At 41.6% G+C, this 27542-nt stretch overlaps 1 long non-coding RNA gene across 2 annotated transcripts in view; it reads left to right on the forward strand.

Annotated features, from left to right (window-relative positions):
* LOC139085157 (uncharacterized) overlaps window positions 1–27542 on the forward strand; it is an 84933-nt gene that overhangs the window by 48786 nt on the left and 8605 nt on the right. For both annotated transcript variants that reach the window (XR_011543233.1, XR_011543232.1), the window contains one exon: window positions 8825–8898. This is a non-coding gene — a long non-coding RNA (uncharacterized lncRNA). The remainder of the gene's footprint in view (window positions 1–8824; window positions 8899–27542) is intronic.

Genomic DNA, 27542 nt, shown 5'->3' on the forward strand with positions numbered 1-27542 from the left:
CACAAAATGATTGGTCCTGCTTGTGAAGGTTGAAGGTAAATGGCATTTAGAATGAGACAGCCCTGCATTCAAATCAGAGCTTGTCCAGTTGTGACTTGTGTGATCTTGGATGCCCCTTCTGGCCTCTCTGAGCCTGATTTTGATCAAGGATAATCACAGAGGGATCATAAATTGTATCATACAAACCTAGAGGCTTTGAACTTGGAAGTGAGCACTTTTAACAATTGTGTGAGGATACAAACACCTGCTGCCTCTGTTCTGCACCTGTCAGATACATGATCGCCCTTGTTAATGCTAATACTTCTATCACTTAGAATACTAATGCTAATACTAATACAATAACAATTACCATTGATAATAATAATCCTAATGATGAATACTTATATCACCAAGTGATTGTGAAGATTAACAAATAGATGCTAAAAGTACTTACCTACTGTTAAATGTTATGTAAATATTCATTGTTTAATCAAAACCTGGGCAGAGAGACCAGGTAGATCACTCCTGAATAGATAGCACCTGAGAATAGAGGCGCTGGTGGTTTGTTTCAGAGTTACATAGCTGGTAATGGCGGAGCAGAATGTCTGACTCTTGGTTTAAAATGGATGCTTCTGTTTCCCCTTTTTTGCCACATTCAAAGGCATGCTCTGTTATCCACCTGGAGGTTAGCCATGCCTGTTTGCTCAGTGATGAGCTCCATAAGGCAGGGCCTGTGTCTTGTTCAGCCTTTGAGAGCACCTGGCACTGTGCACATGTTCAATGGATGTAACAATGACTGATGAACACATTGTTGGGGAGCAAATTTCTAAAGGGATGGTATGCACGACAGGTACTTTCTTTTCCCCGGGAAAGCAGGTAGAAGGAAAGACTCAGAATGTGGATAGAATCAGGGTGAGACATTCTGCATAAGCTTAAAGTGTCAGAAGCCCAGAATAGTGGCCTTAACTTTATCTAGTCTTTTTATACTTGCATTGCCAGCTTTTAGCACAGTGCTTGAACTTAGCAGCTTTGACAAATGCTGTTGAATGAATCAATGCCCGCAATTGCAGTGTATTTGAAATGAAGAGGAACATGGGGTTTTACCAGATAACAATCAAGTGGTTATTAACTTTTGGCCAAGAGAACCAAACACCTGGAAAAGTCATGGGCAGATGGTAGCAGACGACACCAGCTTTGGATGTGCTCCCTCATGTGCTGTGGATCTCAGGTTTGACAGATGGTCTCATGCACTGCTGATCTCCCCCAGCAGGAGATACTGGTTGCTTGTCATTTTGCACTGGGTTGACCTGAACCTTCTCAAAAGTATAACACAGCCCTCTCCAAATCATGCACTAACGGCTGGGTATACCAGGGTTCTAAGTCATGTGCATTCCACTAAACTATCTTGCCTTCAGCTGTTCATCTATTCTAATTTAGCTTTCCATACAATTTCAATTAAAGAGACCTCTAGAAAGTATTGTCCACTGAACATACAGAATTATTCCCTGAGCAAAGTGACTTACTCGTATAAAGTAAGACTAGACCATCATTTCCCAAGTTAATATCCCACAGAACACTAATCCAGCAAGATGTTCTGTGACAAAGGGTCCCATGCACAATAGCACGAGAACACGTGATATACTCCTTTTCCCCAATGAAGGACTCTCAATTCACCTTACAGACTCTGAAAGTCCTTCCACAAAGAAATGTGTTTAACTCTGTGAAACATAGCATTCTCTGCGTTTATTTTATTCCCAAACCCCTCTTTCCCACCTAGTAACATCTTGTAGTTCCAGTGTCTAGTATGACACACACGGGGAAATGCTGGGCTGGGAAAATTCCCAATGTTCTTTTCAACTCTGAAATTCCACTGATGTATTTCAAGAGAACAGCCAGTGCCCTATCCGGAGAACCGTGAGTAAGAGCTGTTGCTTCCTAACTGATATTTGGGGGATTATTATTATTATTATTATTTTTTACAACTGAGCTTAGGGTGCTGGCATGGATTATTTAGAAAATGTGAACCACTCTCATCAAGAGCAGTGGGCTCTGAGAAGCTGTCTGAGTCATCACTCGTGTCATTGATGTGAGGCCTGTGTCTGCTCATCCTGAGGGAGATGTTCACGAAGAGGAATTCTATCAGAGGGGAGGCCCTAGAGACATGAGGTTCCCCCCTCCAGGTGACTCAGCAGAGGAGATTGGGGAGCTATTTAGTACTTTTCAGTGGCTGGTTTGGGGTGGGAGGAAAGATTGTTTGTCGTCTTGCCTGCAAGCCTCTGAGATCCTCAGACAGTAACAATTGGCACCTTTTAGGAAAGAGATTTTAAATAACTCAGAGCAGGCAGTCTGTGTTCTAGGGGGATGTGTCTTCTCTCTGTATTTCTCCCTTTGTTAGGTCATCCTAATCAGCCTTATTATTATTTTTTTAAATTACCCCTGTCAGGTATTCCTGTGGGGGTTTCTGGGTGACACAGACCAGGAAAAGCTGAAGACAACTCCAGTTCTGGATCTTCCACTAGGCAATACTGTCCCTTAACTTGCAGCTCCTTAAACAGTGTGCCAGGGACACAGATCCCAGCCAGACTTGTGTACCAGGGTCTCGTCTTCACCACAAGTGGGCCTCCGTTGAGAGGACTCTGAGATTGCATTCAAAGCTATTTTGTGGAAAGAAGATGGTGGAGAGAATCTGACCACAGTGAAAGCACAGGACACAGGCACACCTGGTTCCCACCTGGGCCCTGTAACCTACCGATTGGGGCTTTGAGCAAGGTTCGAGGCCTTTGGAGATTCAGCTAAGGTCTTGCTTTCATGGAATATATATTTCTCAAGGGGCGAGGTGGACAATGAACAAGCGAACAAGCAAATGAATACGAGAATTTCAAATAGTTACAAATATTGCGAAGAACGAAATATAAAGAAGTAGGAGAAAATAAGTAGGGCCGGAGTGGGTGGCTAAGGGGTGATCAGAGAAGGCCTCTTGAAGAGGTGGCATTTGAATGAAAAGCTGAATGACAGGGAGGCGATCCCATGGAAAGATGCAGGGCAGTGCCCTCCAGGCAGAGGGAACCATAACCACAGCCCTCACTTGGACATGAGCGTGGCAGGTTCAAGAACAGAATGCCCAGTGTGGCTAGAATTTATGGAGTACGTGAGTGGTAGGATTTTTGTTGTTGTTCTATGCACAGTCTGTAGCCATTGAGAATTTTAAGCAAAGTTATCATACAATGTGATTTATCCTTTAAAACACTAGCTCAGGCTGCTTGGAGATAGATGTCAGGGGGAGGCGGGGAGAAGAGCAGAAGCAGTGAGACAAGGTTGATAGAGTCGTCCAGGCTGGAGAAGGGTGTCCTAGACTTGTGATCGTAAAGATATTAGAACCCTATATTGGCTATGTAGTGTTTGCCACACACGGTGTCAATAAATGCTTTGTTGTTGATGCTGTCCAGTCAATTTTGACTCCCACCGCCCTTGTGGACCGCAGAGCAAAACCCTGCCTGGTCTTTGTGCACCATCCTCGCATCTTTCGATGCTGTACCAGACAATTCTTTGCTACTATTTACATGGTTTCCATGGCCAGCTTTTTCAGAAGTGGGTGGCCAGGTCCTTCTTCCTAGTCTGTCTTAGTCTGGAAGCTCCATTGAAATGTGTACACCATGGGTGACCCTGTTGGTATTTGAAATACCGGTGACATAGCTTTCAGCATCACAGCAACACACAGCCGCCACAGTGTGACAACGACAGACGGGTAGTGAGGTTCCATGACTGGGAAATGAACCTGGGCCACAGCAGTGAGAGTGCCAAGTCCTAATCACCAGTACACCAGGGCTGGCCAATACATACTATCTAGCTATTATTAAAATTATTATGTGATAGCTCTTTACTTCCGTGTCCCACAGAGTCCCAAGTTGCTTTCACACCCCTTGGGTTAAAAAGGGGTACAATGTTGCCATACTTCTGGAAGGCAACTCTTTCCTAGGTCCAGGGGGCTGCCAGCAACCAGCCAAAGGGGTCAGAGATGTTATCAGAGGGAAGGATGGGTCACTGGAAACCCCAGTGGTCTACCTGGTCACTCATCACACCCACAGGCTTAGCCTAGGAGAAAAGCAGTGCTCGAAAGAACACTCAGGAACTATCAGGCCTGGAGAAACTATGTGGGACATGTTCTCTTACAGGCTGTTATTGTCCCTGTTGGGGATGTGTATAATTGCCTATAAATAAACACCTTCCAGGGCTGCTCCCATACAATAAATCACTTTAATCCCCACTAAATCTTTCATCCTTTTGCATTTTTAATAAAAGCTTCTATTTTTAAAACCCTTCTTTTATCTAGCTCAAAATCACATGGGCAGAACTACCTTCAGCTGTGTTTCCCTCTTGATTTATCTGCAATTGATGGGGTCTAAGGCTCCCCTCAGTAATAGACTGTGTTCTCCCACCATCTCCTTTACTGTCCATCCATGGTAAACGTGTACCTTTACTTGTGTCCTTTTCCATCTCTTTCTCTCTTTATCAACCTACAGGAAAAGATGAGGAAAAAAGAATAGATTATTCTAACCGATGGGACATTGGTCGTTGCTTGTTTCCTCCAAGAACATTTTAGCAACGAGTCAACCACCAGAAGACATTTCCTGCAGGGATAGTGGATGGGTCCCAAATATGTGTAGTTATTTGAATATTTCTATTGAAATATCAGAAGTCTATTTTCTTGTAGTCTTTATCACATGCATTCTCTCTCCATGTTTTCCTGCAGTTCTGATTAGGAGCTACGACGTGCCAAGTATTATACTATTTAATCCACACAGGATTTGAAGTGGGTTTATTTATTGTTTTGTTACTATGTTTACACAAGATAGAGAAGTAGGGAGGTGTAATGGAAAGAACAACGGATTTGAAGACAGGAAACCTCAACTTCAGTTTTGGTTCTGTTTCCACAAACTGCATGACCTTGGGGCAACTCATGTTAATTTTCTGGGTTTCATTTTTTCTTGTTTGAGATGCCAAGTTTGCTCTCTAACTCTCCACCTGATGCTGACGTTGTAGGACACGAGGCTTTAACAGCTGACTTATTCGAAGGCTGATAATAAATAGCCTGAACTTCTATGCTCCATTGAAAACGCGTACCTGTGGAATTCTGCCTTTCATTTTATTAAAAAAAACCCAATTCACAGCTTTTTAGAGAGAAACAAACAGAAGGTCACTTAACCTTCTGTCCAAACCAACTAGATCAGGCAACTGGATTAGATAATTTGGGAAAGGCCAGAGAGAAAATTATAGGCGTTTATGGATTACCTCAGAGAAAGGGATCCAAAATAGAGGGCTGGCCACTCTTTGGAGAGGGGAATGGATGAGAGCAGGAGTTAGTAAGTGTCTACCTCCCTCCAGGGAAACCAAGATTTTCCCAACCCAACTCAGTGGGGGCAGCAGGGACGAGGAGAGAGCAGAAGCTGGCGTCCTAGAGGCATTCTGAAAGATGAGCTAATATGGCTGAATACCAGCTCTAGAATCCTGACTTCCCTCACTATGGTCCTGAACCGACCCCCACTGACATTCTGTGATCCCCACTGACTAAAGGGGCACAGGGAGATGTGGGCCATGGTAATCAAAACACAGAGACACCCTTTGGACTTGTTGACGGGGTATGTCTGGCAACCTGGCCATTGCCAGCCTGTTCCTCGTATTTGCCATCATCTTTAATCCTCTCCACAGCTCTGTGGAGTAGGCACCTCTAGACTACTTTGACTTATGAAAGGGTGCTCAGAGTGGCTTGGATTTTGCCCAGCTTCACCTGGCCGGGACTTGGTTTGAACCCGTGTCTTCCCAAATCCAAGTCTGCATTCTTTCCATGAACTGCGCAGCATCTGGTGTTGGAAGTCCTCTCCCCTTATGACGCTTCCATGCCTTTCACCTGGAAATGATTTTCCTTCTTTATCAGGATCCCAAGGATCCTTCTAGAAGCCCCCAATGAGCATTTGTGTCTTTATTGAGAATATAAAGATCTACAGGCCTTAATTCTAGTCAGATGAAGAGGGAGAATTTAGTAGTAATAAAAAAAGGAGAAAACATGGAAAAATGTCTTAATGTTTCTGCCTGTGGTCCAGTTGGATTTCTGAGGCTTCAAAACTACAATTGTCTCCCTTTTGCTTCTAGAATAAAATACAAATCCCTCCCTAGGCCCTACAAGGCCCTGCATCATCTGGCTTCTGGCAAAGTCTGTATCATCAATATTGACTCTTCTTGGCCTTACCAGTCCTTCCCCAGCCACATAACCATTGTTCTGTGCCTCAGATGGGATGTGCTTGCTTCCACATCAGGGCTTTTACACTGGCTCTCTCCTCCACCTGGGACTCTCTCTCTCCACCCTCCATCTTCTTACTACCCTCCCCTTGCCCAAAATCTTAACGTGGTAGCGACCACTCCTTCATTTATGTGTTGTGGAAATTAATAAAAGAAATCTTAACTAAATTGGAGTCAGGAAGACCTGTAGGGGGAGTGCTCAAACATAGTCGATTACATGAAACAGGAAGAGACATACACTTGCTTCTTCGACAGGAAGTAAAACCAGTTTATTACGGAAGGAAGATTTCCCTCCCAACCTGGCAGCAGCCCTGTCAATGAGAAACAATGCAGCTCAGCCAATGAGAAGCTGTTGCTGCCCTGACCACTTACTTTCCCCCAATGAACTTTCTTAGAACAGCCCCTCCCTGCTCCTTTTTCTCTATAAAAGCAAGCTCCCCTCATTTGTTTTCTGCATTTGTCTATGGTTCACCATGGCACGCACATCCTGAATTACAATTCTTTTGGCTATTCCCAAATGAACTCATTCTGAGGGTAAAATAATAGGCAAATTTGCTTATTAAGTTGACAGTGTCAACTCACTGTCATCACCAACTTGAACACCTCAAAGAAAGTAGTCACTCTTAATCTTAACACACCCAGTTGGGTTTTTTTTCTTTCAAAACACTTATTGGCAACTGAAATTATCTTCCTATCTTATTTATTTCTCATGCCATTCATGGAAAAAAACATGGTAGATATCATCACTTCTTTTTACAAGTGAGAATATTTCAGGTTCAGAGAACTTATGTGATTTGCCTAATGTCAAGATGAGCCTCAAACCAAGTCCAGTACATCCACAGTTCTTTCTGTTACACTGTACTGCCTGCCCTGGGGAAATTATACTCTTTGGGTGCTTTCGTAAGTTATCTTCTATTCCTGTTATGATTGTATATTTTTGCCTTGCTCTCCACATCATAAATTTCTTAGAGGTAGTTACCTAGGGTAGATACGTCATTTGTTGCATCTTCAAATATTTCAATATAGAGACATGAAGTCATTGCTGAGTGTGTGAGGGAACCAGTAAGTGTCTCTATGGTTAAATATCCTATTCACACCTCTATTCGCATCCCCTTGGATATTGTGACAGGCAGGGATTATTCACCTCTGCATCTCTGGGACCTACTACAAAGTTAGTCACAGAGTAAATGTTCAGCAGGTGTTTATGGGATGAAGATATAGTGCCCAAAGTGTTGTCTTTATTATAAGAGACATTTCCCAAATTACATCTAAAATCATTTCCAGTCTAGAAAAGCTTTTAAACCCAAGACATATGCCAGTAGGTTCTCCCAAATTTAAGGCTGAGATGATGCCCCATAGGGAAAATTTTAACTGGTGCTGCCTTTGGGCTGAAAGCTGCCTGCTTCTTGGCAGTAATTATGGGTGAACGTTGCCTCTGCATTTTCGTTTCATGGCAGGATGGTCCCATGGACAGAGAGGTGTATGCCTCCAGACAAGATAAAAAGAGGCCCCAAAAGTCCCTCTGCAGGGTAAGGTGAAAATGTATGCAGTGTTATGGTCACACTGAGGAGTTGTAACACTAGATGGTAATCAAACATAAGGGAGAAGGTGACCAATTCATGCCAGGTAATTTTGGGGAACATTCCAGAATTGAAGAGGATTTATGCAAAACCTCTTTCTTCCTTTGAGCGACCAGGGATGGCTCGAATGGCAAAGCGTCTACTTAGCCGAATACATGGGAGAGTTTTGCTGATTTCCAGAGAGGTGTATAAAGACGCATATGGAGGATTCTATTGTAGCAGAATGCTGGAGGACACACGGATTGAGAATGAGAAGAGGGGACATGTGGGTCAACGATTTTTAAGGGCAGATTTTAAAATGTGGTGTCTGATTCCAGAAGCTTTCATTGTGCTTTGCTAAACTGGAATTGAAGAAGCAGAGGGAAGCTTAACATAAGTAATGTGCCTGTGCAATTGGGGAAAGCTTACGGGTCGGCTTCCACATGGCTAAGAAATTTCGCTGGGTCTAATTCCTAATTTGAAGTGTTCCCAGCTAAAATGTGCCAAAGATAAAAGATAATGAGAAACAATAATCTTCACAGGCTCCCCTTGCCACATGTACTATGTATTCCTTTTTTGACTTAGAGGAGTTGAGAGACCACAGAGTTTGGGAGTATAGAATTTATTTAGATATATTTTAAATCTCTTAGTGTGAATCAAAGAATGTCGGAGCTGGGAAGAAACTTACAACTTACAGAGCACTCCCACTTTTATTTTTTATGGAGACAGGAAGTAGAGCCCGGATCTGGGCTGAGCAATGCTGTAGCCTGAATTGAGATATGCTAAAAATGTAAAATACAAACCAGATTTCAAACAATTAGTAAGAAAAAATTTCTCATTAATAATTATTAATTGATAGTTAAGTAATAGGACTTGGGATATAGTAAGTTAAATAGAATATATTTAAAATTAATTTGACCTCTGTCTTTTTATTTTTTAAATGTTGTTACTAAAAATTTTAAGTTCCATGTGTGGCTTGCATTATATTTCAGACAGGGCTGGCTCAGAAGAAAAAAGCAACTTGCCTGGAGCCATGGAACCAATGGAAGCTGAGACTGGAAACCAGGTATTCTGACTCAGGCTCTCCCCTGCCTCTCCTCCTCCTTCCTCCCCTCCCTTTTCTTGGTCCTCCTCATACAGTTGGTCCGTAACAAATTCTTACCGTGGGGTTATGCAGGGTCTCGCCTGATTCTCCATTCACGTGTTCTTCCCCTCAGCTCTCCTCTACCCTGGCCTCAAAAGTGTTCACAGCAGCCACTTTTATAAGATGGAGTGACCCTGTCCCTGGGAGAAACAGCAAAATCTACCTGTAGTTCAGGGCACACTTGGGACACGCAGCAGCTTAATAACTTGGGGTTCCTTCAACCTGCATTTTAAAAGTATTTGTTCAATATTTATTTAGTGAGATTAAAGATAAACCACAACTGTATTATTGACATTATTTTAAACTTGCTTTTTGTTCTTTATGATATAAAAGTCAACAGGAAAGAAAATTATGTCCTATTTGAAATGACACTTTATTCTATAGTTTTCTAAAGATCATAATTAAACTTTTAACTGATTTAGCATTCCAAGGAAAATGAAATACAACAAACAAATGTTCTGAAATCAAATGGGGAAGAAAGTTTACATTATAAAGTCCTTTCAAAACAGTAAGAAATCTAAGACACAGCACTTCAAAAGGTATTAAAATAATTTTATTAATTTCAAATATGTGGAATTACCTCAATACTTAAAAAAACTTTATTGCAATATAATTCACATATCATACAATCCACTCAAAGTGTTCAATTGTTTTTAGCATATTCACAGATATGTGCAACCATCACTACAGTCAATTTGGTAACATTTTCGTCACCTCAAAAAGAGATTCCATACCCTTAGCTCTCCTCTCCCTGCTCCCTATGCCTCCCACAGCCCTAAGCAACTTCCTGACTGTGAGTTTCTCTATTTTGGACTTTTGTATGAATAGAATCAGTGTGGTATTTCCCAGTTTTCGTATTACTCAAGACTGGATATTGGTCACTCATTGCTAGTGACAGAAGTTACATACAAATGGATTCTACTGCAATAGCAGTACCCCATGCATTAGCAGCTCTCGGTATTTCAGCTATAATAGCTCCAAGTAACTGTCATCTGGCTAGTGACAGCGTTGGTGTTGCTGTCTTCAGTTGCACAATTTAATTGTCAGTGCCATGCTGCAAAATTTCTAAGCAGAGATAAAGAAGAACGCATCACTAAGAAGCATTCTTTTATTTCCACTCTAGAACACTATTTTATGGGCGAAAGTGGAACAAATCTAATTTTCTCCAATTCTATACGTTCTGGATGAGCACTTGAGTTAACTGGCATCTGTTCTGATGTATTTCAGTCCTGTTTTAGTGCCCTTGGAGATTAATGCTCCACTGACTGCCTCCTACTTCCAGCTCTGTTTGTGCTTAGCTTTTTCTTTCTATTAACTTGACTATCCTCCTGTTGAACTTTATACTCCCGCAAAACCCAATTTCTTGTTATTTCTCAAGATACCTTTCTCTTTTATGCCTCATGGCAGTGAAAGTCATTAAGAAGTTTTAATCAATAGGATGACATACTCAGATTTGAATGTTTGAATGATCACTCTAGCCACTAATGGAGGATCATTTGGAAGAGCATAAGACCAGTCTGACACTGGGAGATAAATTCAGTGGGCCAGTGCATTAACCCATGAGATAAGAGATGGTGGCCTGAGCAAAGATAGCAGCAGTAGAGTGGAGAGTGGATATTTAAGAGTAGAAATTGATAGTTGTTGGTGATTGAACACATGAAAGAGATTAAAGCATCAACGGTGATATCCAGGTGATGGTATAAGACATCTTCCTTCACTAAGACAGAAGATACAGGAGGAGAAACACATCTAGAGTAGAAAATGGTTCATTTGTTTAGTCTGAGTTTAACGGGCTTGAGCTGCATCTAAGAGAGATTGAGTTGGCCATTGTATATATATGTCATAACTTGGTCAGATACAGGCTTGTCAATATTTAGTGTATTGATGGTTGCAATCACCCAGTGTATTTATGGTTCCAATTGTCAAGCATATTAATGGTTCACATATGTGGGAAACATATATGGGACAGAGGTGTAAGAGTTGAGCAGAATAAGAGGAAATCATGAAAGAGGCAGAGATGAGTTAGCCAGAAACTTGGAGAAATCACTGGAAGGATGTGGTGTCGTTCGTGAAAATTAAGGTAAGGAGTGAAAGTGCCCATTGACTTTATGGCAAGGAGGTCGTTGGTGACCTTGGTTAGGGCAGTGTAAGTGAAGTGTGGGCTAGATGTTAGATTTCAGTGGATTGAGGAATTTCAGTGAGGTGAGAAAGTGATGACAGCAAATTTAAGTAAGTTGGCTATATAGGTTGGTAGCTTAAGGATGATATGGAGTAAAATGAAATTATTTGTGACTTGAAAAACTGCCCATAGCATCATATACTGGCCTCTGTCATTGAACTTATCACATTGTATTTGAGTCTATATCTGCGGTATTTGACCTTGAACTTCTTAAAGACAGGGACTCTATTTTGTCCATCTTAGAATCCCCAGTCCCCTTACACACCATGAGTGGACAATATTTCGTTGTTGTTGTTAAAGGCTGCTTAATAATAGAATGAGTAAAAGGGTAATGTCTAGCAGTATTCTTATGCCAGGATATACTGTTTGGTTCTTGGCACTGCACTTAAAAGGAGAAGCTATCAAATGTCAAAGATTGCCCAAGATTTTCAATCCTGGGATCTGATGTCTCTCTAGCAGGAGCAACATGTTTTCATTTCAGTATGCTCAGTGCCCAGCACAATGCCCAATACATAGTAGGTACTCTATAAAGGCTTCTCACTTTGAATAACAGTGAGGGGACTGAATGGATGATGGATGGAGAGTATATGCTTAGCCTGAGTTAGACCTGGTGAAGAGAAGATTCAGGGGATCACAATCACTTTCCTCAAATATTGGAGGACCTGTCACGTACAGTAAAGATTAGACGTCTTTTCTATGACCCCAAGGAATAGGAGTAGAATAAAGGGAGGAAGTCAGCAAAATATGAGTCAGCAAATGAATTTAGTTATTATTGCTCATGTCTGGGTATTCTGTTGATGGACCACCAATGTTCAGACGCATAATTCAAAAATGAGTATATGTTGAGTCCATAAAACTTATTTTTCTTGACTTCATTTCAACAAAATAATTCCTTATGCTTTTATAATAAAAAATTTTCATGTTAATCGTATTCTATTGACAAAAATGCTCTATAAGATTAAAATATAAAATAGAGTTCTATTCAAAGGATGCAAAATTAGAATATATTTCCATAAACTGTAAGCTAAAATGCAAACTAAACTAAAAACCATGATTTATTTCACTGGCCTTGCATTTCTGAATATTTCTTTTCCCATTGTTTTTGAGTGTCACATACAATGCTGTATTGACCATGCACATTGATATTTCTTCATGAACTTAATGATTTCTTTTGAGATCAAAATACATTTGGGGAGGTTCATGTATATTACCATATCACCTCCCCCAAAACATGTACCTTCTCATCAATATTCTGTAAGAGTGGCCACCCACCCCCCCGCCATTGCTGTGATGATTGTCTTTAAAAACAAGCCTAAAGTGGTTACCGTCTTAAAGAGGAAGCACTCCCTGAGTAAGTTAGAGCCATGTTAATCCTAAGTAGTGTGAGACTTAGGAGAAACGCTTTGATTTTTCCCATAACTTCATCCGATCTCTATTGAACTTGGAAAAGAACGCCACCACTCCCGTTCTTATTCCCACAGTCAAAACTTCCTGTCAAGACTCATCCCCTCCTCATTGAGTGAGTGAGGCTTGATCTCCACCATCAAGTGGTGATAGCATGCTGTCTTGGCTAAAATGATTTTGTTCCCTCATTCTGAGCTTCCTGGAACCCACACCCATTTGGACACTGCAATAAACGTTTGATCAGTTTAAAAGAAAAGGTAAAATAATCCCTAAATGTATAAACTATGCCAGCAAATTCTCAGAACTGGCTTCAGTGTGCCTATTTTTAAAAATCAGGTTTTGTACCCAGTTCTTTGATGTTATTTTCCAAATTCTTTTTGCTCTGATCAAAATCAATGTTGAGAGAGGTCCTTGGCAGATCTCTAGGATGCTTCCAGGAGGCCTTTGCCTGGTAATATATAGAGAGGAAGGCGAAAGAAAAGTGTGCTTAGGATCTGAGGGTTGGAAGGAAACTGAATGTCACCTGGTCCAATCTCTCTTCCAATCTTGCACCTGAGGACAAAAGTCTATGTTCTATTCCCTCTGACAAAGTTCAGCAATAATACTTGTATTTATCCCATGCAGTTCCAAGCATACATTATCATATTACATATCATATACGAGATAACATACATTATCTCATGTGTTCTCACATAATGACGTGAAAAATTGGGCCTATTATCATTCCCATGTTACAAATGAGGAAAAGGAGACAGGGAGATTAATTATCTTGCTGACTGACATCCATGCAGCCACTAAGTGGCAGAGCCCAGATGCAAATTCAAGGAGCTTGATTCCAGAGCCCACATCCCTTACACTTCGCCATTTGCCCCAGTGGTGGAAAGTAGCGGTGCTTTGAGTCAGCTAGGTGGACTCAAGTTTGATCCCAGTTCAGGGTCTCCCTCCTCGATCTGCTCTCCTTGCTGTGCTATGTTCTAGGATTTACTGATGGACAGTGTGGAGCAGAGAGGAGAGGATGTGCTCTCGCTGCGTCCCAGTCTTGACTCTTCTACTTACTCACCATGCTGCTTTGGGCAGATTTCTCTACCTCTCTGAAGCCTCATTTTCCTTATCTGTGCAGTGGGGATCACAATAATCGCAGCATTACTTTGTTGTGAATTTGCAGGGAGGACGTAGAAAAGTGCCTAAGAAATAGATGGCCAGCAAGTTTTATTCTTCTTCTTGTTTTTTTTGTCATAAGAGACAGTACCTCAAATATCCCAGGGCTCAGTTTGGTCCAATTTTCTCTTTGCTAAACACTCTTAACTCCATTACCTTTAATAATGATGATAATAAATGCCTATCATTTATGTCAGCTTTACATAAATCATCCTTGTCCGTTACCACATATAGTTCTCACTGCAATTCTGTGACAGTAGCAGTGATGTTATTGTCATCTCCAATTTGTGGAGGAGAGAATGGAGGCTCAGGAAGATCAGGGGACCTGTCTAAAGTTGTAGCAACTCCACATGATTGAATTCATGTCTTGAAAACAGGTCATCGGACACCAGCAGAAGAACTCATTCCACCAGAGCTTTCTTCCTTCCACTTCTCACATGACGTGTTTTCCACATTTTCCCTTACTGTGCTGAATTCTTTATTCTGGGTTCCAGTTGTTATCAATAACTTCTTGAAGGTGGCTAGAACTGAGTGCAGCATTTCGGATGTGGCTTGCCCAGTACCGCACACTTTAGTCTGTTCACTTCATGATGCCTGGAAGAAAGGGTTTTAGTCTAAGCTCTTCTTGGATGTGTTGCGTGACATTGGTCAAATTGCTTTCTCTCTTGCGTCCTTGCTTTCCTCATTTGAAAAAGAGAAGATTTCACAATGCCTTCTACATTGTTGACTTTCAATAAATCTTGCTTTAATGAATGAAATGAGTGAATAAATTAATGAATAAATTAGATGGCTTCTTAACTCCTTATACCTCTAAACTTTAAAAGCAGATATTCAATAATTATTACAGCCCCATCTATATGATTACTTAATCTCTTTAGAAACACTCTAAATGGAACTGATTCTGTTTAGAGGCAAATCTCCTTCCTTTGCTTCATGTTTTCATGTATAAAGTGCTCCATCATGCTCACCTTTTGGCCTCTTTCTTCATCTCCACCCTCGGGGAAAAAAGAGCGATTTAATGGATTGCCGAATTACTCAGTTCGTAGTCCACCCTAGTTCTTTTGGACGTATTTCTGCCTGTCAAGAGGAAGTATCTGGGGTTCCAGCCTGGTGGCATAGTGGTTAAGTTCACGTGCTCCATTTCTGTGGCCTGGGGTTTGCGGGTTTGTATCTCAAATGTGGACCTACACGCTGCTCATCAGGCCATGACATGGTGACGTCTCCCATACAAAATAGGGGAAGATTGACACAGATGTTAGCTCAGGGCCAATCTTCCTCACTAAAAAAAAAAGAAAGAAAAAGAAAAAAAAAAGAGGGAGCATTTGGTCCACTCTCTCCATACTGCACCAATTTGAGTGGGGCAGGCTTCACAGGCCAAAGAGGGAAAACAGTATTTTGGGATAAGTTCCGTTTGGAGTGTTAGCAAGCCCTTCCACTATGCTTGAAAGCCATGTCAGTAAATATAACTTTCCCAGTAGTAAAGCTGACATCTTGATCTCTGTCTCTCCAATTCTGGGTCCACATCTCATTTGGCTCCATAAGTAGAAAAGAGTAAAGTGTTACTCAATGACTAAAAAAATCTTGCCATTTGGTGATCTTAAAGCACAGATAAGAAATGATATTTAGGGGCAAAATAAAAGGTGTTGAGATAGAGGATTTGTCGGCCAGAGGTATAGCTTTGGGCCCAAAGCTCTGGATCATGGTGCCCATGTGGGATTTTGTCTAGTTCGCGTTGACTCGTGTTGTACTATGTGGTGGTTTTGGTTTTATAGTCGTGCAATTGACCTTCTGGGAGCTTTTTCCACCAATGAGTGGCTATTGTTATATGAGCAAGGATGGACTTTAGAATATGCTGGCCACTTAGATCTTCATGTTGGGCTGCTGTAACTTGACCTTGAGACACACAGGTAGGACTTGCACTAGCATTTCAGGTGAGGCTAAAGCAGATAGTAGAACCTTTTGGTTGTGATGAATGGCACATAATTTCTGCTTTTCCTGGCGTCCTTGCCTAAGAGTCAAGTCTGTAAGCGGCCACTTTAAACTGCGAAGGCAGTTATGTTCTACGTGTACTGCAGGACCCTAATGTGTAACACTTTTACTTTAAAATGTTATTGCCAGGCCTGGGTCAGCAGCATTAAACTTTCTGCCCCAAGATCTCTCTGTTGCACCAAGGAACAAAGGAGGAACTCGGAGGTCCTAGTCTCTCATGGACCTGGGCTTGTCTATGGGTTCTTGAGAGTTACTCTCTACTGTGTGGTCTCAAGTTGGCACAGGATTTGTTCATTTTGAGGTTCTGTCTAGGCTTTAGTTTCTCAAGACTGACACTGTGGCTTCACTCACAGAATGGTGTAGATTTTATCAGTAAACAGGTAAAATAAAAGGAGATCCTCATTGTAAAGGAGAATAAGCTATTCTCTTGGAGGGCATTATTAAAAATCCAGAGGTTAGGAGGGCAATTAAAAGGACTGCATGTGCTTGGACTATTTTGCTAGGCATCATTTTATTTAGGAAACCAAGGAGGAAATAGAATTTCTTGACTAGTATGCTATAGTCTCGCTATCTCGACAAGAATAATGGAGGAATGAAAATCAAGCACAGGAAGATGGTGTTAAAGCAGAACGATATCTCCTTAGGAAGAATGTTGACATCTTAGAGGAACAATCAGGCAGATATGGAAGGGAAATGAGAAGTTAGGGCTATGATAAGCAGATATAAAAGGTAAAAGTAGCTGCGTCTAGGGTAATATCTCTAAAAGAGGGCGTTAGAAAAGGAGGCATTTTAGTTGTTATTAGATCAGAAAATGTGACAGGCGTACAAAGAAATATAACAGAGGAAAGAGGCAAGATCTCAGAAAGCAGACTGGAATGAAGGGGCCAGGAGGCTGGGAATGACTGAGAGCGACCATACAAAGGATTCACACCAGGAAACATCCCCTGAAGACAAGGAGAGACATGTAGGTGATTCAGAAAATTTGGACAGACAAGAGATGAATAGAATATACTCAAAAGAACTTCTGGATAACTTTCATGGTGACATAGATATTACAGGTGGGCTTACAACTATTGTCTAAGCCATTAGGAAACATGGTTGGGGGGCCAGTCCTGGTGGCCTGGTGGTTAAGTTTGGCATGCTCCACTTTGGTGGTCCAGGTTTGCTTCTCGAGCGCGGCCCTACACCACTTGTCTGTCAGTGACCATGCTGTGATGGCAGCTCATATACAAAATAGAGGAAGATTGGCTACACATGTTAGGTCAGGGTGACTCTTCCTCAGCAAAGAGAGGAAGATTGGCAACAGATGTTAGCTCAGGGCAAAGCTTCCTCAGAAAAAAAAGCAACAACAAAAAACCCCCAAACAAACAAAAAACAAAACAAACCAAACTAACAGAAAAGAAAACATGCTTGGTATATTTCTGGATTTAGGATTCTAAGGATTCTAAAGGTAACTTTCTACATTTAAGTGATTAGATTAATCGCATGATAATATAGATAAGCTTCTTTATGATTAACTCAATGTTAACTGATGAGTAACGTGAATTATATCTCCAGAGTCCCTTTTGCCATGTAATGCAACATAATCACCAGTGTGATATCATATTCATAGTCCCAGGGATTAAGGTGGGATATCTTGGGGACTATTTTTGGATTCTACTTACCATGGTACATATTAAAGGGAATCTAGGCAGAATAATGATAGATTAAGTTCAGCCTGGGCTAGATAGAGTCTGATGGGAGACGATCTCCTGGGTGGGATGATTCAGCTCAGGAAATGATCGTGGACAAGATTTGTTGTGTTAGAGGCTTTTGGCAGACCCAGAAAGTATTAATTTCAAATCTCTCATTGTGGGAAACCATATGAGATAAAATTTAAAGGATGGTGTTGGATAAATAAATATCTTGGCCAGAAAGCAGAGAAAAAAATTCAAAGGAAAGAAGGAAGGGATTCAATTCCAGCAAATGGTAGAACTCCTCCATTTGTTAGAGAAGGAAAGGTCAAGCTGCAAAGCAGTTTAAATAGTTAGAAGCTCAATTGAGCATTCCTGTGAGACTTAGCAGAACAACAAAGAGAAAAGAAACACTGGAGGCATAATTTACAACAGCATAAAAGGATGTAGCAGAAAGAAACGCTACTGAAGACCAGGATCATTTAAAGTAAGCAAAGACAATGTCTTGAGGGGCTCATGGCAGAGGTAGTGGTCCTTACTAGGTCCTTGGAACTAGCATTTCTGAAGCATCAACAGCAACCTTGGTTCTGGAATATGCTGAGGGTGATTATGTAACTGAAACAAATGTTTGGGTGAGGAGAAATCTGGGAGGCAGATTTCTTAAGACCTAAGGAATTCCGTAGCAAGAAGCAACAACTACCATCTAAGAAATGAAAATGCTTGCTCACAAAGATAATGTAGAGGTTGTGATGTCGACGTCATCTGGGGTACCAAGAACATTGAGTTCAGCATGATCGAGGGTATTAAGAGCATCTTAAGGGATTTGAATTTAGAGGGGCTTCCACCAGTGGCTATTTCTATACTTTGGTGGAAGGCAGGAGTTTCATAAATGCGGCCCTTTGCAAAGGGAGATAGTGTAGATTGGTGGAATTTTTGCCACACCCTAGATATGGAAAATATGCCATTAACATTTGATGCAAGATTTCTCCTAAATGAATTTCAGCTCAAGGTTATAGACTGGGCCGCTTAAATAGACTGACCCACATCCTAGTGACCCCGCTGCTCATACTTCTGAGTCTCTGCTATCCTCTGTGGCAATTAAGTACTGGGATAAAATTTTACCCGGATTAAGTGATTTAAGGACTGGAGATATATGCTTTCTAAATTTTGAAGGTGTGTTGTAAGTCCCAAAATAATATGTTCAGAATTCTTTGAATTCTTTAAAAGGAGGAGCTCATGAGAGATTCGGGATTCAAATTTTACAGGTTTTGTATTTGATAGAAATACACTCATTACAGTAAGAGAGCCCAGGTTGTAGAAGCTAAGGGATCCTTACCTTCCCCCAGGATCCTCCTAGGAGAGATGGTGAAGAATAAGAAGTTGAGAGGTAATTCAATTTATTTGGGTTTTACTTAAAAATTTTTGGACTATGAACTTTATCTTAAAATGTCAAATACTTTGTTTTAGGAATTAATTCCTTTGGACTTCAACATGCAAGGGCATTTGCTCTTTGAACATTGATTTCTTACTGTAGAAATGGAGACTCATTTAGGTTATTTGATCTCATTGTAGAACCTCTGATAAGCTCGCATAGACAATGTGACTGGACAAGATTTGATAAAATAGGGTATAAAGTTTCAGTTTTAGGTACAGCTGGGCCTCGGTGTTAATTTAACTAATATCTATCTGTTTGACACGTTTTGGGGCTGTCTGACCCACACTGGAGGAAGAATATGGACAGCTTATCAGTAGGATACTCTTAGGTATGATGGTTAGTATTGAAGGAGTGCCTTCCTGAAGACGGAAGCAAGAATTACTTGAGAGATTGCTCATCTTCCCTCACAAAGGGTTGGCTATCCCCTGGGAGATCCTGGGTTGGTGATTATGCTCCATGAGTTAAGATTTTAAAAAATCTCGAAATGTTAGAGAGGGGAGCCTTGTTCCTCCTGGCTTCCCATTTTCTACGAAAGGACCCCCATTAGAATAATATCCTGGTCTCTTGCCCCACCTCTTATCACTCCTCATCTCCACCCCAACCAGAAGAAGGCCAACCTATCTGACTGGTGAGTTTGGGTAAAGGAACTTGGCCTGAATAGTTTATTTTACTCTGACTTTCCTTTTGGGATCTACCTGTCTCTAAAGGCTTCTGACCTTCTCTTTCTGTTAAGTAGTTACCTTAATAGAGCAGATACCACTTCCGGCGAGGAAAGCCTGCAATTTTAGGAGCTAAATTCATTTCAGAGGAATGCTACTAAGCCTATTTGACTACTCATCATCAACTGTAGCTTTAATCCATGAAGCAGCTAACATGGCTATCTTCTGGTCTCACGTGCTTTTAAGTTCAATGCATCAACTGAAACCCAAGGATTATAAAAGCACTAAGCGAGGAATAGAGCTAGGTGATAAATCTAGCCCTGCCACGGACATGCTGAGGGATGCGGGAAAGATCACATCTATTCCTTGAGCCTGAGTTGTCTCAGATGTACAGTGAGGAGGTAGGACAAGGTAGGAGAAGATAGTCTCTAAGGTTCCTTCCAGCTTTGATATACTGTTGTGTTAATGGGAGAAAACGGAGGGGAGGGAGTTCACATTGACAGTCTAAGTTGCATCCTGATCAATTGCCTTTGAACATCATAGTTATTATCCATGTGTTATTGATGGATTTGGGGAATTGGGTTCCCAAATAATGGTTCCATATATGGGGCTCACTAGTCACCGCTATTAGGATCAACCTAGCTCTAATTGGCGACGTTAAAAATAGAACCGAGCCTTTTTTGGTCTCCCTGCCCTCTCATGCTTGGATACTTCTGATAATTAAGACTGTGATAACGTAGACTTTTTTATTTTCAGAGCAGGAATGAAAATACTGCCAAAGACTCCAAGTGAGTTTTGTTTGAATTTGGCTGGATTTAAGAAGTATGTCTGCAAGTTTAAATTATTTCTTTCTCTTAAGCATTATTTTAGGGCTGATCCTCTTGCCTCCAATCTTCACGATTTTGTGTTTTTCTCTCTGGCTCTCTGTTTCAGCCACACTCTCTCTTAGAGTTGCTCCTTGTCTCTCACTTTAGTCCCATTTATATTTCCAATTGCTGTAGCACCTGGGGACCTTGACAATCAGCTTTTTATTTTAGCATGAAGCAGAGCGATAGAAGCAGATGAAAGTTCAGTGCTAAATAAATCTTGGGACTCTGTATGTGGTTTTGAAATATTTTGGAAAGTTGGAAGTTAGGGAAAAAAGCCAGAATTTTGAGGATTTTCTTTGCATGCAATTTTTCTATGGAATGCACTCCCTCTACCTAGACATAGAACTTCAGTGTTTTTTCTTTTTTTTTTTGAGGAAGATTAGACCTGAGCTAACAACTATCACCAGTCCTCCTCTTTTTGCTGAGGAAGACTGGCCCTGAGCTAACATCTGTGCCCATCTTCCTCTATTTTATATGTGGAATCCCTGCCTTAGCATGGCTTGATAAGTGGTGTGTACGTCTGTGCCCCTCGACCTGAACTGGTGAACCCCTGGCTGCCAAAGCTGAGCATGCAAACTTAACCACCACACCACCTGGCAGGCCCCAAACCTCAGGTTCTTTGCATATTCTCTTCCCTCCCTTTGGAACCTCCTCCTTTACTTACCCCCCTTCCCCTCCCCTCTCTCCACTGAACACTCTTCCTGCCTTCTTTGCCTGTCTAAAGCCCATCCTTCATCAAGTTCCAGCCAAAGCATCACTTCTTCAGGAGGCTCTCCTGGACGTCTCAGTCTGGTCTGCTTCCACAGCTCCCTATGATGCTACACTCGCCATCACGCGTTTCACGTCTGTTCACCACTCTGGATTGTAAGGCCTCTAGAGGCTGGAACTGTGCCTGTCCTGTTCACCGCTATATCCCGAGTTCTAACACGGTACTCAGGACAAAGTAGAGGATGGACTCTTACTTTATAACTTAGTGAACAAACTCATGAAGGAAGGTGTTTGTTGAAGACACATTCCCTGTTCTGGATGTTTCTTTCCATATGAAGGAAGGAAGAGACACCATTTTTTACTCCTACTCATGGGAGGAAGGGCGGCCTGGGAAAGAAAGGACGTGCATAGGCAGCTCAGCCTCCCTCCTGGGAGCCCCCTGTCCACAACACACACGTGAATTACTGCTCTGCTCCTTCTCTGCTCTGCATTTCAGAAGGTATGCCAGATACAGGGAGACCCGTGACTGGGATTCAGAAGTAGGAAGCCCTTTCTTGCCATCCGCTTTAACTACTTCCTCAATTTGGTCTTTTTCAGTAATAAGGCTGCTTTTTATCTCTGTCTATCTTACTCTTTGTCTATGTTTTAACTGGTTCAGAACATGAGCTGAAAGGAGAAGTGGTTGTTTATTAGACCTCTCTAATTCCAACAGAAGACGTGAGATTTTTGTTTCCTAAAAAGAGCATGGAGTTTTAAAAAGTTAGAAGCAGGGCTGTAGTTAATGTGGGACCATTGAAAAATATTGTGCAAGGAACTGCCATGATCAATTTCAGCAAGGTGGCAAACATTTGTTGAGAGTCTGCTTAGTTCAAAGGCCTGCTCTTGACACAGTGGGGGACACAGAGATGAATAAGAGCTATTCCAGGCCTGTTGAGAGCTCACAGTCTATCAGCAAAGACAGACACATACATAAATAACTCTAATTCAAAAGAAGACTGTGATAAGTGCTATCATAGGGGAGTAAACAACAAACTATAGAGTTTAGGGGAGGCAGAAACTAACTTAAAATGAAGATATTAGGAGCCCTCGTAGGAGAAAGAGGAATTGGACCTGGGCTTTGAAGAAATGTGTTTAACCTAGGGTCTAGACTGGGGACGGGGGTGGGGCGCGTGGATCAGAGGGACCCTTGGATCCTAATCCCTGGTACAGATCAAGGGAAGGCTTTGGAATGTGGTCAGTAAGGGGTCATACCCAGATTAAAGGTGCTAGAGCGAGATGTATTCTCTAGAAAAGCTTGATCTGTTAAAGATAAGCAGGTTGCATGTGGTGAGTTGGTGGGCAAACTGCAATAACCTGGGTTGAAGAGGTTTTTGCCTTTCAAAGTTCTCTGAGGCTGTTCCATAATCACGTCTCACTTTCTCATCTTTCTACCTAGTGTAGGGTAGAGTATTTTAATGGTAGCCCCAGATATCTTCCAGAGGCTAGATTTTTCTCTGAATAATTGATCTAAGTGGGAAGTAGTCCACCTACAAGCAGATGTTTTTTGTGTGCTCCGTTGTATTGAGATGGGGAAGGTGTATTTCCCTGGTTCACCATCATCCGGGACCCCTCTCACAGGTACCAAGGTATAAGAGAGAGACCAAGCATGGTATCTATAAGTGATCAGAATCAGCCCCAACCCACAAGATTCAGGCCTCCAGCACACACTTTGTCCTGAATTGCCTAACTTATCTTATCCATCATTTTTTACCTACCCAGGATCTAGTCTCTTCTCCTTCTAACAGTGCCCTGATTTTTCTGGTGGTAATTTCTTCTCTCTGGCCACAGTGATTAATTCAGGGCCTAAGCCATTTCATTGAGAACCAGTCTTGAAACTTGGTGCAACTATTGTGAAAGAGGCACTCGTCTCTGGGGTTGCTAAGCTGGTAGGATGAATGCTCACACAAGGAAAAAACCTGCCTAGGAAAACACAGTGGATAGCAGACCCAAGCTATGGAGAAAGATGTCAAAAGACATTATCTGTACACTTATATTCAACCAAACATGAAGCCAAATATATCCACGGATTTTTAAGTGACGTGAACTAATTCTTTCCTTTAATGGCTCGGGTTGGTTTGAGTTAAGCCTCCACCAATTGTAACTGAAAGAGTACCAATTAACTCACCCAGATGGTGAACCACATCTGAAATGTCTCTTTCATGTCCTTTCATCTTATTATGTACTACTCTTTCTTCATTTTATGATCTCACTTTTGCTTTTAGATTTGATGCCAGGATGTCCCTAATAGGCTACTTTCTGGACTTCCTTTCCAGACAGACAGCAACCCTGGGTGCTACCTTACTCTAGGTCCTAAGAACAAGAATGAGGGCTGGAAGAGAAGTTGTGTTGGCCCTCAGGCTTCTGAGTATAGAGTCAAGGTACCACTGACAACCAGCATCCGGGCTCTAAGTGGAATCATAACAAACCGACAGACCTGCAGAAGCATCAGACTCAAGGCCTTAAGTAGCCCAGGCACTGGGATACGAGCCAGAGAGAGAAAGGCAATTAATCCAGGATAAGGAGTCTGAGGATGGAGCCTGAGGGGTGGGGTCTGTTTAGTGAACATAAAATAAAGTGACTCAGTGGAACATTTTTGGGGGATTTCTCAGGGATTAGCCTGGAGCAGTAACTAGGAGTCAGTTTGTGTCGGGCTTTGAAAGCCAGACTGAGGAGTTCAGAATTTAGAGTAAAAGAAGTGGAACTTCATGACTACAATTCTGGAGGCAATGTGCATGGGACCAGTAACAAGGAAAGCCATTAGAAGGCTCCCATTCTGATACAAGATGACTTTGGCTTCAAGCCTGGGTGACTGGGAGAGGGTTGGCGTCATACCTGAGGATAAGGGGCTCCACGCGGGAAGCTGGTTTTGCGGGGCAAAGGAAGGAGATTTTGAGTTTGATTTTAGATGTGTGGAATTTCATGTGCCAGTGGGTGAGGATAATGTGGAACACATCGACTTGAAGATCCAGAGAGAGAACTGAGCTAACAATTTAGAGTTACAGTCATTCTCTTGAAAAGACAAAGCGAGGCCACGAGTGCGACTGACTTTTCTTAGGGAAAATTGCCAAGAAAATCTGCCTCTTGGTTTTTTTCTCTGCTTTATGGAAGGAGACTGGTAATCCATCTAGTAGACAGCACATAAACTTCAAAAATATATGGTGATTTAGGAGGAAACAGAGGAGCCTAGAATAGGATCTAATTGGCTGCCCAGAATGATTCCCTTTTGGGAAGGTATTCAGAGCTTTGTTCCAGCTCATTGTGACAGGAAGCTGCTCTCCTCCAAAAGACCACACACAAACTTGGGCTTTAGAAACAATTGGGAAAAATAATAAAAAAGGCAACTACCACACAGAAAACATCATTCATGTTTTTATCTTTTATTTGCAACTTCGTGGCAGAAAGCCTTACTGCAAGAAATCATGGCTGACAGATTATATCGGGTTTGTAAGGAATGCATGGATCACTTACTGATGTCAAGCAAAGAAATGTTGTTGTAACGAGGCAGAAAAAATGACTGCCAGCGATTATTTATCACTAACCTTTCCCTCTGCTTTGTCCCTGTATTCCATTGGTTATTAATCCCTGACTATATTTCCTCTCTGACGTCTCTTAGAGTAGTTTATCAACCCATATTTATTATGAACCTACTATGTGCCAAACTATACCAGGCAACTGAGAGAGAGAGAACAAGAAATGGTTTCTACCTTCAAGTTGCCCAGAGGTAAATAAGAGAACAGAGAAAACACAACTCGCTTGCTGGGGTCTACAGTAAACCAATGTTCTGCTAAAGGTAATGATGGAGAGACACTTTCAATCTCGGTTGACAGAAAAGATTTCTCCCAGGAAGTGATATTTCACATGTGATTTGTGATATGACATAATATAGGAGTAGGAATTTTCCAGTCAAAGAAACTTGAGAGAAGGGCTTTCTGGGAAGAAGAATACCATTGAACCATATTATCTTGTTAACCCAGTCAGCCTACCAAAACTTATTAAAGTCCTAGACATGGTATGAGGCATTAGGGTTACAGAATAAATGAAATGTACACAAAACAGCGAGTGTTATTTTTAGAATCTATTTTCTATGCCCCGAGATATTGGTATTACACATTTCTCTTTGTCTCTCTTGGATCTCGGTTTCTTTTGACACTTTAAAAAAATATGGATTATTCTAGGTTCTACAATGCTAAAACTGAGCCCTTTTAAACACGAGCAGACTATATCACAATGAAGTCATTGTTTTGTAGGGTGCTTTATTCATATATTTGAAAGCTCAATGTTTTCTGTCTAGGGAATTAATGGTCTCTTTTTCCCAGGCAGCTGGGACAAGCTGAGATGGTTGTTGTAACTTTGGATACCCAGAGCAATTAGACGTCCTCCTGCTCAGCTGCCTGAAGAGATGTTCTGATTTCAGTGCTGTCACATATAATCCTGGGTTGGTCGAGATGAATGGGTGTTTGAAATGACAACATGAGCCCTCTGCCCCATGTGGAGGATGTAAAAATAGACCCATTGCTGCAGGGAGTGCAACGAAAGTCACCTTTTTGTTTCTTAGCGTTTCACTTTTCTTTTTCTAACTCCCTTCCTCCCACTCTGTGAGTCTTCAATATAGGCAAATAAAGTCATGTCTGGGAAACAGACATGTTCTGTGCTGTCTGGGGGCATGTACCATCATTGCTGTGGCTCAGTTCATCATCTTCAGGCCAAGCGAGTCTGGGCAAGGAGTCGTCAGGAGGAAGCGCAGAATTCATCTCGTCAATCTCTTGCTTCTACAATGGTTGGACTGAATTTTAGAGTAGATTGATTAGATATTGTGGCATTGTGTGGACACAAGTCCCATGTGACTCTGCAGCCATCTGGGGGAAGGTAAGCACCTCTGGTCCTTCAGTTGTGAATCTCATGGTATCTTCCTAGCACAGCGATGGGTACAGATGTGTCTTCTGAACCTGATCACCCTCTTGTTGGTTTCTTTTTTCTCCCATTCCAAGAGGCTTCATTTCTCTAAACCCAACCTCTAATCAGTTTTCAGGCTCTATTGATTCTTTATCCCCTCTCTCCTGTCCAACCCTGGTTTCTCCTTCCCACTCCCTCTACCACACTCAGTCATTTGATACCTCATATCAAGATCATGATGCTCTCACACAATCTATACTTCCCTTGGCCTCCATGGTTTCCTGTCAACAGGGTTTGTATCTTTTCCTATTAAAAATAGTCCATGGCTCCCCATAAAGGCCTAATCTTCAGGAGGGGGTTTAGAACTTTTCACATTCTTTCCTCTCACTGCTCTGCCTCCCTCTATCAACCCAGAGCTTTTGATTCCACACGCGATAATTGTTTCTTCTATACCGAGGAGGGACTGCCCTCTTTGTCCAAAACCATTTGCCTGGTTGCCTCTGTCCTGTCTTTATGGTGCCCTTGAAACCAGCCCCAAGGAACTACCAGACTGAGTGCCCTTGGTATTAAGAAGATATTTACTCCTCATCAATCTGGCAAAGTCTAGCCGGCTTCATGTGTCACATATCATAGTCCTAAGCCTTCTAATACGACATTGATGCCACTGGCATTTCCCTGGATCCAGATGCAGTTTCCTGACACTTAGAGGAACAAATTAGCTTGAAACTGGAAAGGGCGACAGAAGTCTCAGTGACAACTACTTTGAGAGGCAAGAGAAAGTTAACTCTATTTGGAATCAGGACTCTATGCCAGGAGCAAATCACACCTACAACCCACTTTCCAGCTCCGAGGACTCCTGATTCAAATGGTTATTCAGAAGGAACCCGGCTTCAATAAAAAGCAAGAGCAATTGTTAAGAGGAAAATAAATGGGGAAAGATTTCATGAAAAGATACCATGGCATCTAAAAGATCCTTGCCTAATTACTTATTGAGCAATAATTATTTGTGAGATGCCTGATATATATTATCTAATTAAATGTTGACCCTATGGAGTACATAATTTTGTGTCCTTATGTAGATAAGGAAACTAAGGCTCAGAACATAACCACATCCATTCAGATTATGAATAAAGACACTGGGATTAAAAAAGATTTATGTAATTCCCATATTAGTATTATTCCAATGGTACCTCTCAGACCACCAATGACAGTCCTATCCCATCATTTATTCAAAAACTATAACAAATAGTTATTGAACACGTCTAATGTCACCAGACTATGTGTTAGGAGTTGACCATTCAATGGTGAAAAAGACATGTTTTTAGGCATCAAGAATGTTAAGGTTATCACAATGTAATAGGAGGCACAAAGGGATAGGCAGGCAATTAGAACACAGAATGGAAATTATTATGACAAGAGAAACACAGAGCATGTCACCTACAAGTGATGCTTTTGGGAAGAAATGGTGTTGAAGGTGATACTTGAAGGATGAGTAAAAATAAGTGAAACAGGGGCTGGCCCCGTGGCCGAGTGGTTAAGTTCGCGCGCTCCGCTGCAGGC

This window comes from Equus przewalskii, chromosome 8 (genome assembly GCF_037783145.1).
Source record: "Equus przewalskii isolate Varuska chromosome 8, EquPr2, whole genome shotgun sequence".
NCBI lineage: Eukaryota > Metazoa > Chordata > Mammalia > Perissodactyla > Equidae > Equus > Equus przewalskii.